The sequence below is a fragment of the Dreissena polymorpha genome, chromosome 5 (assembly GCF_020536995.1).
Source record: "Dreissena polymorpha isolate Duluth1 chromosome 5, UMN_Dpol_1.0, whole genome shotgun sequence".
In the NCBI taxonomy this organism is placed as follows: domain Eukaryota; kingdom Metazoa; phylum Mollusca; class Bivalvia; order Myida; family Dreissenidae; genus Dreissena; species Dreissena polymorpha.
This window is the reverse complement of record NC_068359.1, coordinates 96462304-96477075: the sequence shown is the minus strand read 5'-3', so window position 1 is coordinate 96477075 and position 14772 is coordinate 96462304. Positions and strand designations below refer to the sequence as shown.

Genomic DNA, 14772 nt, shown 5'->3' with positions numbered 1-14772 from the left:
CCGTATGGGTATCGTTCATGGTTTGATGATCTTAACACGCCCGTATGGGTATCGTTCAATGGTTTGATGATCTTAACACGCCCGTATGGGTATCGTTCAATGGTTTGATGATCTTAACACGCCCGTATGGGTATCGTTCAAGCCTTTGAGATCCGTTTGTGTTTTGATACATAATGTAAATAATATATACCTGCAAAGTCTACATAATATACGTTAATTTTTTTTATTTGTGGTACTCTGTCTATAATATAAAATACTATTTCAGCGTGGGTATAATGTTTGGGCCGTGCTCTGAGAAAAGGGGGTTTAATGCATGTGTGTAAAGTGCCGTCCAAGATTAGCCTGTGCAGTCCGCTGGATTTTTAATAAGAAGATACTATATTGAAGTGAAAAATATCATAAAAGCGGAATGTGTCGTCCCTGATTAGCCTGTGCGGACTGTACATGCTAATCTAGGATGACACTGTGTGCAAATATATATTAAACCCCCTTTTCACAGAGCGAGGATCATTTTTTAATGTTAGTGTGTTTTACATTTGTCTGTCTTTAGCATATATTACAAATATACGTTTGATTAAAAAAGGTTTATTATGAATACGACATATTAGAAATGTGATTCTTATCTCTATTTTCTCATGTATGCAATTTTGTTTCAAATTTGATGAATGTTCTGATTCATAATCGTATTTGCTTATCCGAGAAACAAATAAATCAACAACGTTTTGCCTTTAGCCGTTCGATTGGATAATGTTCTCTCATCGCGGACAGTTAACATCTAGATTGTGTGTGAAACGGATAATTCGGGCTGTCCAAATGTTGCGACAGACCCTCAAGTAACAAATGTGAAAGTCCGCGAACCCTATAATTTAATGTTCGTGATATGATTTCGACGCCGTAATCAACGAATTATAAAAGTAAACTACAAGATCCGTATTGATAAAATATGGGTTTTAAGATAACGGATCTGTGGAATAATCGTTTGACTGCATTTTTGACAAAAGTAATATTACCAATAGCGAGATTGAATAACAAGCAAAGCAATTCTAAAAAACAAAAACAAATATACATTCATCGTTTTAATTGGAAAGATCAAGAAGAGATGATAACTGTTTTGCCTGATAAATAAACCAACGCAGCAAAACCTCGTACAATCAAGGAAAGTGCTTTTTTTTCTCTGAGAAATGTAAGACAACGTTCACTAATACTTAAGCAAACGCTGGTAAAACATCTCTAGCTAAAACAAGTTTAGTTTTTAGTTAAAACGTTATTATTTTTGTTCTATTGCATTAAAATAACTACTACTTTTTTAAACGCTATCGAATCCGTTTCCTTGGAGTTGAACCAGTACTTGATGTATATGGAGAAGATCTCAAGATCAGTGGGTATCAAACCCGCGACCCTACCCCCGGTTGCAATGCGAATAACGTATCCACGGCAACCTTAACACACAGAACGAATAAATTAACACTCGTGCACGCACGCACTCACACGCTAACATGCGCACTCATTCACACATCCCTCATTTAAAACTGCCTACGTTTGAAGTAAGAAATTTGTTTTTAATTGAAAGCATTGTATTAGATTGATCATAAAATTGCATACTTTTACTCTCGTTGGCATTTTGTTATCTTATATTAAACGATTAAAGTATCATTTTTTCAGATCATCTGGATGTAAACATGCTATTTACGGTCGCACATGCGCGGTGGTTCGTTTTCTTGTCACTGCTGTTTCAGTTGCTACACGTCGATGCACTCCGAACCATAACGGCCGAAATTGAGTCTAACGACTATCTTGTCAAGGTTACAATATACTAAATAATTTTAGTGTTCAATGCTATACCCTCTAAAAATGGAACGACACAATTCTCTGTATGTGCACTTGCCATGACTTTATTTTTGAATATTTCTGTGTGCATGTGGTAGGGAAAACATTCTTGTATACTACAAATTCAGTGTTTTGCTTATATGTTGGAGACTACATGAGATTTTGACAGATGGCGGAAAACCCTCATCAACTGGAGATCAGCCGGTAAAAAGGTGGCCTTAAAACAGTGACCGTTGATTCGCGTCGAGTTCTTACTTATATACTGCATGACCTATATTTTTTATTGTTTAAATCCATTCGGCTTGGCATGCTCTTTACGAAAAGGTATGTGTATGGGGTTGTCTACGCGCAAAAGTTTGACTTTATTTTTCGTTGAAGTTGTTGATTTTACATTGAATTTTTTAAGGAAATATTTTGGTATATTGTGACCTAAACTAACTTTAGGTAAAAATGAAATATCATCTGCAAGTGCAAAATATGACTGGGAAAGCATATTTTTGGTCATTTTTTAGCAAAAGAGAAGATTATAAGTGCATTAAATGCATGAATTTAGATGATTTGACCTGGAATAGTTGTTTTTCAAGTTGACCCTCCACCCTTATATAGCCGAATAAGGGCTAAATTGCTTTCCAACTTAAATTTAAAGACAAATGGGTTGACCGTGTAGCATTAATGTGCTACATGAAGTCAGAATTCAACGCCTGGGTCTCCGTGATCCAGTAACGCAACAATAGCTTGTGCGTAAAGCATTGACATTCAAACAGAGCCCCATTTCACCGACATGGAATGGCGGACATTTTTACAGTTTGGACAGTGCAGCAGATGCTTAGCTGAGCCAGCCTTCATATTTAGTACAATCATGAATATAACAAGCTTTATCACTTCATATTATTCATAGAAATACACTTAAAATACATAAATGCATGTGTTTTTTTTCATTTTTTTATCTATTTCAATTGGGTATTTTGACTTTTAAGGTAGAGGAATGTCTGCGACTAAGCCGAGGGCCACTGCATAAGGGTTATTGATGGCAAAACAGGTAATAATACTAAATTATTGTCATGTACATAAGCAAATAAGCATATTAATGATGCTTAAGGTGTGAAATACTGCCATAATCAGGTTTGTGGTCACTCAAACCCTTGCCGTTGTGCAATTCCCCGTGTAGTTTGAATCTATAGTTCCGCGTCCCGACACGTAAAGCTCGTGCTTTGCTGGCAGCGGAAGTTGGCACTTAACAGGTTTATCCTTGTTCCTGAGCATGTATGCAGTACAGCTGAGTTAATTTGCTACTTGTAACCTTACAATTAGCTTGTGTTTTGTATTGTTTTCTCACAATATGCTTACTGTTAATGTTCTGGCTTGAAAGGATGTCGCGTCAGACTTAAACATAGGATTGTTGTAGCAAGTGTCCCCTTCATCATTTGCCTTAGAGGGATCTTTTTGTCAAAATTACGCACTTTCAGCAACCAGTTTTGTTTTTTATTTGGTACATGCTTCTCTCATTTAGTAACGTGTGGGAGGTATTGACCTTATTCGGGTGTCTTTGCATACAAAGGTGACATGGATCGATGATATTTGTTGTGTTGAGAATTCTGCGTGAAGCTGTGTGCCCAGAAGAAGTACTAGAAACCCCTTTCAGGAAGCCTACATTGATCTGAGCTCCCTTTCTGGCCCTGCTAGTACATGGAACCCCATTGCTAAGCTTATAATGCTTGCCTACATACATGTATCTTGTTCATTTTAACCTTTTCTTCCGGTCTAAACCCCCAATATGAGCATTTTATTCTTTCGCTCGGTTATGAACCTCCATTTTGACCTGATTGCCACCATAAAAATAGTCAAAAGTACTTATTTTGTGCCCAAAATATAAAAATGTGTATTCTCTTGAACCTCTAAATGAGAGCTGGCAGTGCATATTGACCATCTGCTGCAGTTTAAAGGCACCCACGACATTATATTCTAGAATATATCATTGGCGGCTGGTAAATAAAGGGGCTCCGAGCGACAAGGCGCTTTCAAGATTTCACACTTTTATTGTTGCGCAACAAAAAGTTATTGGAAGCTTATTGATTTCTACACTTCAAAGTATCTTTGATCTCTCATTTTTACTAATTTGTTTATTGTTTTGGATGAAATTGGATTTTTTTTGCTTTGAAATTGACATTTTTGGGGTTTTTAAAAAAAAAAACACTAAAAAGACATTATCAAAATTGCTTAGAGTGAAAATATCTAACAAATTCATTCTTTCCCCACCCCGCATAAGCCCCACATGCCAATCCATTTGGTTTGTTTTGGTATTTTGTTGCAGATATTGAACACAACAGCTTTAAATCTTAAAGGGACATTTAAGCTTTAACAGGCCTTAAATCGCCTTCTTCGGACGGAAAACACCAGCGTGTGAAAATATTATATAAAATGGCCAAATGGACAGACAATCCAGCCAAACTTAATATATTGGTGCAATATGAATAGGAAGATAATAATATGCAAGAAAAACACATTTTAATCAGAATATATTTCTCCTTTAGGTTTCAAATATACTAAATTGTTTTGGTGTTCAACGCTATACCCTCTAAAAAATGGAACGTCATTTATTTGAAGACCCAATTCTCTGTATGTGCACTTGCCATGACTTTATTTTTTAATATTTCTGTGTGCATGTGGTAGGGAATACAGTATTGTATACTACAAATTCAGTGTTTTGCTTATAGGTTGGAGACTACATGACATTTTGACAGATGGCGGGAAACCCTCATCAACTGGAGATCAGCCGGTAAAAAGGTGGCCTTAAAACAGTGACCGTTGATTCGCGTCGAGTTCCTTCTTACATACTGCATGACCTATCTTTTTTATTGTTTAAATCCATTCGGCTTGGCATGCTCTTAACGAAAAGGTATGGGTATAGGGGTGTCTAACCGCAAAAGTTTGACTTAATTTTTCGTTTACCTTGTTGATTTTACTTTGAATTTGTAAAGGAAATCTTTTGGTATATTGTGACCTAAACTAACTTTAGGTAAAAATGAAATATCATCTGCAAGTGCAAAATATGACTGGGAAAGCTGATTTTTGGTCATTTCTTAGCAAAAGAGAAGATTATAAGTGCATTAAATGCATGAATTTAGATGATTTGACCTGGAATAGTTGTTTTTCAAGTTGACCATCCACCCTTATATAGCCGAATAAGGGCTAAATTGCTTTCCAACTTAAATTCAAAGGCATATTGGTTGACCGTGTAGCATTAATGTGCTACATGAAGTCAGAATTCAACGCCTGGGTCTCCGTGATCCAATAACGCAACAATAGCTTGTGCGTAAAGCATTGACATTCAAACAGAGCCCCATTTCACCGACATGGAATGGCGGACATTTATACAGTTTGGACAGTGCAGCAGATGCTTAGCTGAGCCAGCCTTCATATTTAGTACAATCATGAATATAACAAGCTATATCACTTCATATTATTCATAGAAATACACTTAAAATACATAAATGCATGTGTCTTTTTTCATTTTATATCTATTTCAATTGGGTATTTTGACTTTTTCAGGTAGAGGAATGTCTGCGACTAAGCCGAGGGCCACTGCATAAGGGTTATTGATGGCAAAACAAGTAATAATACTAATTTATTATCATGTACACAAGCAATAAGCATATTTATGATGCTTAAGGTGTGAAATACTGCCATAATCAGGTTTGTGGTCACTCAAACCCTTGCCGTTGTGCAATTCCCCGTGCAGTTTGAATCTATAGTTCCGCGTCCCGACACGTAAAGCTCGTGCTTTGCTGGCAGTGGAAGATGGCACTTAACAGATTTATCCTTGTTCCTGAGCATGTATGCAGTACAGCTGAGTTAATTTGCTACTTGTAAACCTACAATTAGCTTGTGTTTTGTATTGTTTTCTCACAATATGCTTACTGTTAATGTTCTGGCTTGAAAGGATGTCGCGTCAGACTTAAACATAGGATTGTTGTAGCAAGTGTCCCCTTCATCATTTACCTTAGAGGGATCTTTTTGTCAAAATTAGGCACTTTCAGCAACCAGTTTTGTTTTTTATTTGGTACATGCTTCTCTCATTCAGTGATGTAAGGGAAGTATTGACCTTAATCGCGTGGCTTTGCAAACAAAGGTGCCATGGATCGATGATATATGTTGTGTTGAGAATTCTGCGTGAAGCTGTGTGCCCAGAAGAAGTACTAGAAACCCCTTTCAGGAAGCCTACATTAATCTGAGCTCCCTTTCTGGCCCTGCTAGTACATGGAACCCCATTGCTAAGCTTATAATGCTTGCCTACATACATGTATCTTGTTCATGTTAACCTTTCCTTCCGGTCTAAACCCCCAATATGAGCATTTTTTTCTTTCGCTCGGTTAAGAACCTCAATTTTGACCTGATTGCCACCATAAAAATAGACAAAAGTACTTATTTTGTGCCCAAAATATACAACTTTGTATTCTCTTGAACCTCTAAATGAGAGTTGGCAGTGCATATTGACCATCTGCTGCAGTTTAAAGGCACCCACGACATTATATGCTAGAATATATCATTGGTGGCTGGTAAATAAAGGGGCTCCGAGCGACAAGGCGCTTTCAAGATTTCACACTTTTATTGTTGCGCAACAAAAAGTTATTGGAAGCTTATTGATTTTTATACTTCAAAGTATCTTTGATCTCTCATTTTTACTAATTTGTTTATTGTTTTGGATGAAATTGGATTTTTTTTTTGCTTTGAAATTGACATTTTTTGGGTTATTTAAAAAAAACACTAAATAGACATTATCAAAATTGCTTAGAGTAAAAATATCTAATTACTTCATTCTTTTCCCACCCCGAATAAGCCCCACGTGCCAATCCATTTGGTTTGTTTTGGTATTTTGTTGCTGATATTGAACACAACAGCTTTAAATCTTAAAGGGACATTTAAGCTTTAACAGGCCTAAAATCGCCTTCTTCGGACGGAAAACACCAGCGTGTGAAAATATGATATAAACCGGCCAAATGGACAGATAATCCAGCCAATCTTAATATATTGGTGCAATATGAATAGGAAGATAATAATATGCAAGAAAAACACATTTTAATCAGAATATATTTCTCCTTTAGGTTTCAAATATACTAAATCATTTTGGTGTTCAATGCTATACCCTCTAAAAAATGGAACGTCATTTAATATTTGAAGACACAATTCTCTGTATGTGCACTTGCCATGACTTTATTTTTGAATATTTCTGTGTGCATGTGGTAGGGAAAACATTGTTGTATACTACAAATTCAGTGTTTTGCTTATAGGTTGGAGACTACATGAGATTTTGACAGATGGCGGGAAACCCTCATCAACTGGAGATCAGCCGGTAAAAAGGTGGCCTTAAAACAGTGACCGTTGATTCGCGTCGAGTTCTTTCTTACATACTGTATGACCTATCTTTTTTATTGTTTAAATCCATTCGGCTTGGCATGCTCTTTAAGAAAAGGTATGGGTATGGGTGTGTCTACGCGCAAAAGTTTGACTTTATTTTTCGTTGAAGTTGTTGATTTTACATTGAATTTGTAAAGGAAATTTTTTGGTATATTGTGACCGCAAGGTAAAAACCTTTTTTTTCAAGGGAGATCATTCCTAATTACTGTGTCCAACACTTTTTCATCGTTGTCTCCCCTTGTAAGTTGACCTAGGGAATCTGTCAATCTCCACGCAGAGTTGTCGTTCGATGCTCTCTGATACATTTACTGGTATAACAAGAAAGCCCTTCCATATTATGTTTTAAGTATTCTATTATGAAAAGAAGAGTCAATTTCTTTTACATTTTGAACATATTGTGTAAGTTTAGGCTCATAGTAACACAATAAATAACCTAAACTTACCAAGTAAAAATAACAATGGGGAAAATTAGTGTACCACGTGGCTCGGCTGTAATCATGTTGTTGGTTTTAACGGAAGGGGATTAGAATCAGTTTTGCTGGGTCCAGTCAACTCTCTGCCCGGAGCTTGCTATGGAATCACTGTGTACGAGTCTTACTTTAGACCCCCGTCAGGATTTGTCTCCCTAATTATTAAACGGTTTACCACTGACATGACTAGTACAAGACTTACAGAGATATTGAGTGATTTTAGTATGCAACCATTATTTATAGAAACAACAGTAACAACAACAACAACAACAACTGCAGCAACAACAACACATGTTCACGGAACTTTCTTGACAATGTCATGCCGTAATTTACACATACACAGTCAAAAAAGTGTTGATAAATTTCTTTATGTTTTTTTTTTGCATTATCGTTATAATGTTGCCGTTTACACATTTGTCAGTACCGATTGGAGTTTTAGAAGCACTAACGACTCAATTGTGGCATTATTACGTATCTAAACTATTGTTTATAAGATTGGACCGTTCTGTAACAGAAAATAGTCAGCTGATTTCCATAAATGCCATTACTACCTAACCCGCGCGCATATATATGTTCTGTTTGGGGGTATAAGTATACCAACGCTACCAATCCTTTTTCTGTTCGAATAAATAGAGGATATTTGTTAGATCTGGAGGACTATCAAATTTAATTCATGAGTCATCATAAAAAACATGTTTTGCATATGATTACAGTGAATTAAAATCGATATTCCAACGAATCCAACACATTTTCTTTTATTTTATGCTTACACATAATTATTTTCGTATTTAAACTGGAAAATTACGCTTAGATAATTTACGTCATGACAAAAACAACGTCATTTAAGAGTAAAACAGTGAAAACTTTCGATAATTTCACTGTTTGTATTCACTAATATTCCTATTGAAACCACCGGAATGGATAACATAAAATCGCCTCTTCATAGTACCGAATAACTTTTCATTTGAATAAGCTTCGATCTGGCTGATACTGCAATAAACATGCCATATCAATCAAATTTAATACGAGCTTGTTAAACTCATGCAAACCAGTGACATAAAACCAAAAACAACCTTAAAGGTGTTCTGCAGAAATCGAGTCTTCAGAAAAAAGGCAGGAATCATGCGAAATGTAAGTGAATTCATCAGCATGAGTTACGAATAACATCGTCTTCCGAAGGAATAATTATCGTTGAAGCAAAATCTTGGCTCAAATGTTTTCATGAAACTTCTCGATAATTTAAGACGGTGGCTGGACTCACAGTGGAGTAATACGACCCATCGGAACAGCCGTTACAAAGACTTGGCGATATAAATTTCCGTGCAAACTGTGACATATTTATAATGTAGCGGATCCGTGGTCTAGTGGTAACACACTGGCTTTACAATCCAGAGATCGCTGGTTCGATCCCCCGCTGCACCTAACCTACTAACTCGTCTTTCGCATGAGACATTAAACCGAGGTGCAGTGTACTAGGTGCTATACACCGGGCACTAAAAGACCCAGGGTCACCTCTGGAACGGGGTGTCTCCTGTATCTTGCACTATCCCCCGTAACCAACTAACACGTCTTTCTGGGGGCGATGGCCATATGGGAGACAATCCCGGTGCACTCGATAAAAAAAGAAAAACAAAAAAACACGACATATTTATAATATCGTATTTTGAGGTGAAATACTCATTGTACAACAACGACTATTACCGCTGTATGCTTATAAAAGCCTCGTTCTGGGACATCTGTGCTAAATGCATGTGCGTAACGTGTCGTCCCAGATCAGCCTATACTTAAGCACAGGCTAATCTGGGACGACCCTTTTCGTATAGACTGGATTTTCGTTTAGAAGAGACATATGAATGAAAAAATAAATAAAAGCGGACAGAATAAATAAAAGCGGACAGTGTCGTTCTTATTAGCTTATGCAGAGTGCATAGGCTTATCTGTAATTACACGCAACGCACATGCATTAAGCCCAGATTTCCCAGAACGGGGCTCATAATGCTCCTGCAACTGAAATAATGTGCCTATCCAAATTAAAACAACAACAACAACACAACAACACCTTTTTCTAGTGCTGTATACTGTGCATACAATGCTTGTCAAACCTACGGCAACTTAAGCGACGCAATACAAATGCATCACGCCTACAGACGTAACATTCTAAGAGTAAATGTATGAACGCATTGTTTACACTCGTGGTAAACTGATTGTCGCCTTCGTTGTCTTAGGCACAACCCCTTCAACATTTGCAGATTCGCATCAATACACGAAACTCTCAAAATCAAATCCAAATAAAAACCTCTCTGGTTTTCCTCGTCAGCTAAGAGATATATATGAAATCCCATGAGGGTCACACTCTTTTAAGAGGCGGAGTGTGAATTTACTGAGATGATATCCAATTACGCTGCAAATTGATTCTAAAGGGATTTTCAAAGATCTCTAATTGACTTTTAATGGTTAATTTTATCAAATTTTCTTATCCAGCTGACATATTAATCACTTATTGTAACAAAAACAAACAAAACGACACCCTTATGGGGAATAAGTAGAAGTATGTGTAATTTTGAATGGTTGATAAAGGGTATCGAATTCCGAATTATCGAAAAGGTTCTTTCCTATTTGAATGTATATAAATATGTACACTATAAATTTCAAATTACATCAGGAAGAAACACACAAAAAAACATAGCTGTTGTTTTTTTTTCAATCTAATGGACATAATATACTTCAGTAGACTTGGTTCTATATATTTTTTTAATATATGTATGAGCATATACTTATTAAAATACATTTATGAAAATATATGTTTAAAATATCAATGCATTTGTTTGATGGCATCTTATTCTTAAATTATCGCAGTGGAAATGAGAGCTGAGTCGTTGTCTTTTCTGATCTAAGTTGTTTAGTCTGGTAGGATCCTGTAAAATATACAATTTTCCAAACAAGAACAGCAAATAATACCGTGTATACATGTGCCATTCAATTTACCCTATGGATACTTATTTACGACACTATAACTGTCTACAATATACGTCATTAATTGCGCCACTAATCAACGCTCGTTGGCCTGATTATTCCGTTTTAATCGGTTGATGACTAGAATGGCCAAAACAGAAATACTTAAGTATGGCGTATTATTTGCAATAAAGTACCTTTATATACAGTATAAAATATAATAACTGCAATACATCACGTTGAAGTTCTAATTTCTGATGCCGCATGCTGAAAGGTTGAGGTATTTGACGTTAGTGCATACATTTCATATGGATATTCTTGAAGTATATATTCGTGTCTGGGCCATAACTTTATTGTACATGATGTGATTCAAAATCAAAAGGGGTATACATGATCACTATACCATGGGGCGCAAGCCTCATATAAAACTTACAGTCCCGTATAGACTACTTCATAAATATAAAGAGGGAATTGAATTTAACAAAGCGAACTTCTACAATTAAGTATTCAGGTTTAGGCTCCATTTTATACGTGGTCCAATAATAGTGTACATATTATATATAGGCCGTGTTCTGTGAAAAGTGGTTTCAATACATGTGCGTCAAGTGTCGTCCAATATTAGCCTTTGCACAGGCAAATCAGGGATGCCACTTTCCGCTTTTATGATATTTTAGGTTTAAAGAAAATCCAGTTATAGCGGAAAATGTCTTCCCCGATTAGCCTGTGCACACGCTAATCTGAGACGACACTTTACACATATGCATAAAAAAACCTTTTCACAGAGCACGGCTCATATGTATTAGTATTATGAATGTAAACGTGTTTGCATATATTCTTTACCAGTCAAGACCCGATAATGTTTATGTGGACATTTTAGAGTGAAATTTTAAATTAAAAAATCTTCGCCTTAGCATGAAACATGTTTATCATTGTAATACATTTAGATGATGCCTATCTGTATAAAGAGTAAAGGTATATTCGAATCTTGAGTTCGTAGGTATTTGTGTATGTATTTGATACATAGAAGATTTAATACCGTATGGATATTCATCAGAAAATGGGAATGGTACAATTAAAATGCATTCCACTATTTTACAACATTACACATTTCTTGGGAAAAGATATCTCATAATAGAAAATAAAGCACACAAAATATCATTTTCTTGCATCACTTGCATCTGGTATATGATCTCAACGATTATGCGTTCATACAATCGTACATACGTTTTAAAAAGTATGTATATTTTCGGATATGTCAATATGACCTCCATTTAAAGATCTAGTGTCTTACTCGAATGGATAAAACATTATTTTTAATTCACTTGTCTGACAATTTTTTTCCAACATGCCTTTGAAATTCAAAGAAATCACATAAATGTGAAATCAGAACAATCTTGAATCGATCCATCGGATGAAGTGAGTAATAACTGCACTGTGTAAGCGAATGTATCAGCAGCAGTTAATACTTATGTTGTTTCCGGGCGGGATTATAATCTTAAAAGAAATATTTAGTCTCAATTGCTTAGCACATACCCGTGTTCTTCTGCGGGAGTTGAATCCACAACAGAGTTATGCGACCCGTTAGCGCTCGTTATAAATATTAATAATCTCCCGTTACAAAAGAAGTTCTCGGTGTTACCTCGGAATCAAACACATATACTGCATAGATTCATCATTTCGGTTCATAGTTTTGAGTAAGTTTTTTAGCTGTTATAATTATACTACCTTAAAATAATTTCAATTGGGTTTGACATTTATTTAAGATCGACTAAAACACTTCATTGATATTTTCCTGATACAGAGGGGGTAATCACGTGATATTCGAGATGGCGACATCCATGCCGGGGCAAGTATTTTTCGCCGATGTATACACTTTATAACTGATTTTTTTTTAAATAACGTTCACTTTGCAGCCATATCACCAAAGGTACTAGCGTTTATTTTGTATTTATATTCGTTCCATAACTCGACTTTACTCGCTGGGAAAATTCTTAGCGGGATGACCTGATTACAGCTTTACAAAGAAAATTGGCAGGGAGGGAAGTGGCGATGTAAAGAGAATTTTAATAAGAAATAAACGCTTAACACCTTTTTACTGATATTGCTAGAAAGTAAGAGTCATTTAAAAAAGTAAACACAATTAACAAAGGGTATAAAACGGCGATAAATAACTGTCTTGGCATGAACGTAGCCATCTTGACTATCACGTGATTAACCCCTCTGTGATAAAAAGGTGTCTGGAATATTTTTTACCACGTCAACAGGGTTAACATTATTCCATGTTTGAAGTTAGGTCATATAACTCGAAATCAACTTTAAATTCATAATTGTATATGCTAGTTTAACACTGCCAGAAAACAACGTTGACACTGAAATCGAATATACTATCTTTGACGAATGAAATATCACACACAGTTGCTTGGCCTGTTTGTTTGTCAAGAGACTCATACGTTGTTCACAATAATGCTATGAGCAGGAACTCGCATGTGGTCATATTAACATTGGGAAATTTAAAACTCATTCAGCTTGACATTACTTCATTTATTATTATATGCAGTAAAGACGATGCACCTATGTATAAGGCCTAAAAACCGCATTACTTTATTTATAATTATATGCAGTCAAGACGATGGACCTATGTATGAGTCTTAATGAACTGTCTGTTATGTTCTGTTCATCAATCAATGGAGCACTTACTATAACGTCGTGACCCATACAACTATTGAAATAGCTTTGTTATTGTAAGCTTCTATTTCCTATCAGTGACACCAACGAAGGTCGAGATGAAGTGTTTACAAATTACGTTCATTTTCTCGAATGTAATAATACATATCAGTATATCACTGGCCAATCCTTAGGCAAAAATAAGCATTTATTAAACGTATTTCTTTACACTTTCTTGCTTATTTTCAATTAAAATGTCCGGTCATTCGAGTCAATGATAAACATGTATTAGGGAGAATATATCCAAAGCATGTAGTTTGGTATAATTTGATGAATCTTAAAAATACACTTTTGTCAAAACCTAGCGAAGACTTGCTCGATAAAGGAAACGATTTTACAGCAAGTATATGCGATTTTAGTTTTAAGTTCGTTTTCTTGCAATCTCAAACCAACAAATGAATATGACCGAGCAATACTAAATACAATTTATTAACAATATTTATATAGAACCATTTAACAAATATTGTTTACTTCAGTGGAATTTATGATGGTATATACTCGCTTTCATATGTATTCATAGAACATATGTTGCTTACATAGTATTTTTTTGTAAAATGAACGTAGTTTTCCTTTCGAGAAAATAGGTAGTCGAAATATTAAAGTCTTGAGTTTTCATTATTTGTAAAATTCGATATAGATATTATCCTGAGGAATAGGCAATGGCCACAATGGACACGGGGCCCGGTTCAGAAATGTATGTTTCTTATGTTTGAATAACAACTTAATAAAGAGTAATTAACATATGACGTATTGGATTTTATCCCATCATCAGACATGCATTGTCGAAATAAGCCACTGTGGAATAAATTTTCCTCTATTTCAGCAGTGCTGAAATATAGCTGTCACGCGCGGCGAAGAATGTTCATATTACTCGGAATCAACTATAAAGTAATCATTTTTAGTAAAATCGAATCAGATTCAACAAAACAAACAATTTGATACCAAGATGTAATATATTTTTAACACATAATGCAACTCAAAAAGCAAATAAACATTATTTACAAATATTAAGTGCGCGTACTCGTGACGTCATTATTAACACGTCATACGACACAATGCATGTTGTTTCACGCTAAAGATGCAGTGTCTTTTTTTCATTATTTCTTAAAAATTGGGGACGTAGAGGTATGATTAACAGAAAAACAGGTTAGTTACTGATCTTTTTGTAATGTATGAGGCTCGACACGATTTAAATAATGAAACAATGTTTGCTTAAAATGTCTTTGGGATTTTCCGTCTAGTTCGATTTTCCTATTCTATTTTTAAAGAAATAATTTACGACTAAGAAAATTGATGGGATAAATCGAATACTAGGTCGGTGCCGAATAAAGCAAAGTTTATCTTGCTCGGCACGAAAATCTGAACCACTCGCCAAGGCTCGTGG

The 14772-nt window shown here is 35.5% G+C and overlaps 2 protein-coding genes and 1 long non-coding RNA gene across 43 annotated transcripts in view; 2 read left to right on the top strand and 1 right to left on the bottom strand.

The window, feature by feature from the left end:
* The window catches only part of LOC127881542 (uncharacterized), a 533182-nt gene that overhangs the window by 264326 nt on the left and 254084 nt on the right, over nt 1-14772 (bottom strand). The window lies entirely within an intron of this gene.
* Nucleotides 1-14772, top strand: part of LOC127881551 (WD repeat-containing protein 37-like) — a 364483-nt gene that overhangs the window by 295102 nt on the left and 54609 nt on the right. The window lies entirely within an intron of this gene.
* On the top strand, nt 1922-7304 carry LOC127881570 (uncharacterized). 4 transcript variants are annotated; one of them, XR_008050149.1, is made up of 5 exons: nt 1922-2039; nt 2805-2866; nt 4542-4603; nt 5377-5438; nt 7116-7304. It is a non-coding gene; the product is annotated as an uncharacterized LOC127881570 (long non-coding RNA). The 4 variants fall into 4 exon arrangements; XR_008050147.1 differs by having other exon boundaries at nt 4542-4611; XR_008050148.1 differs by lacking the exon at nt 4542-4603.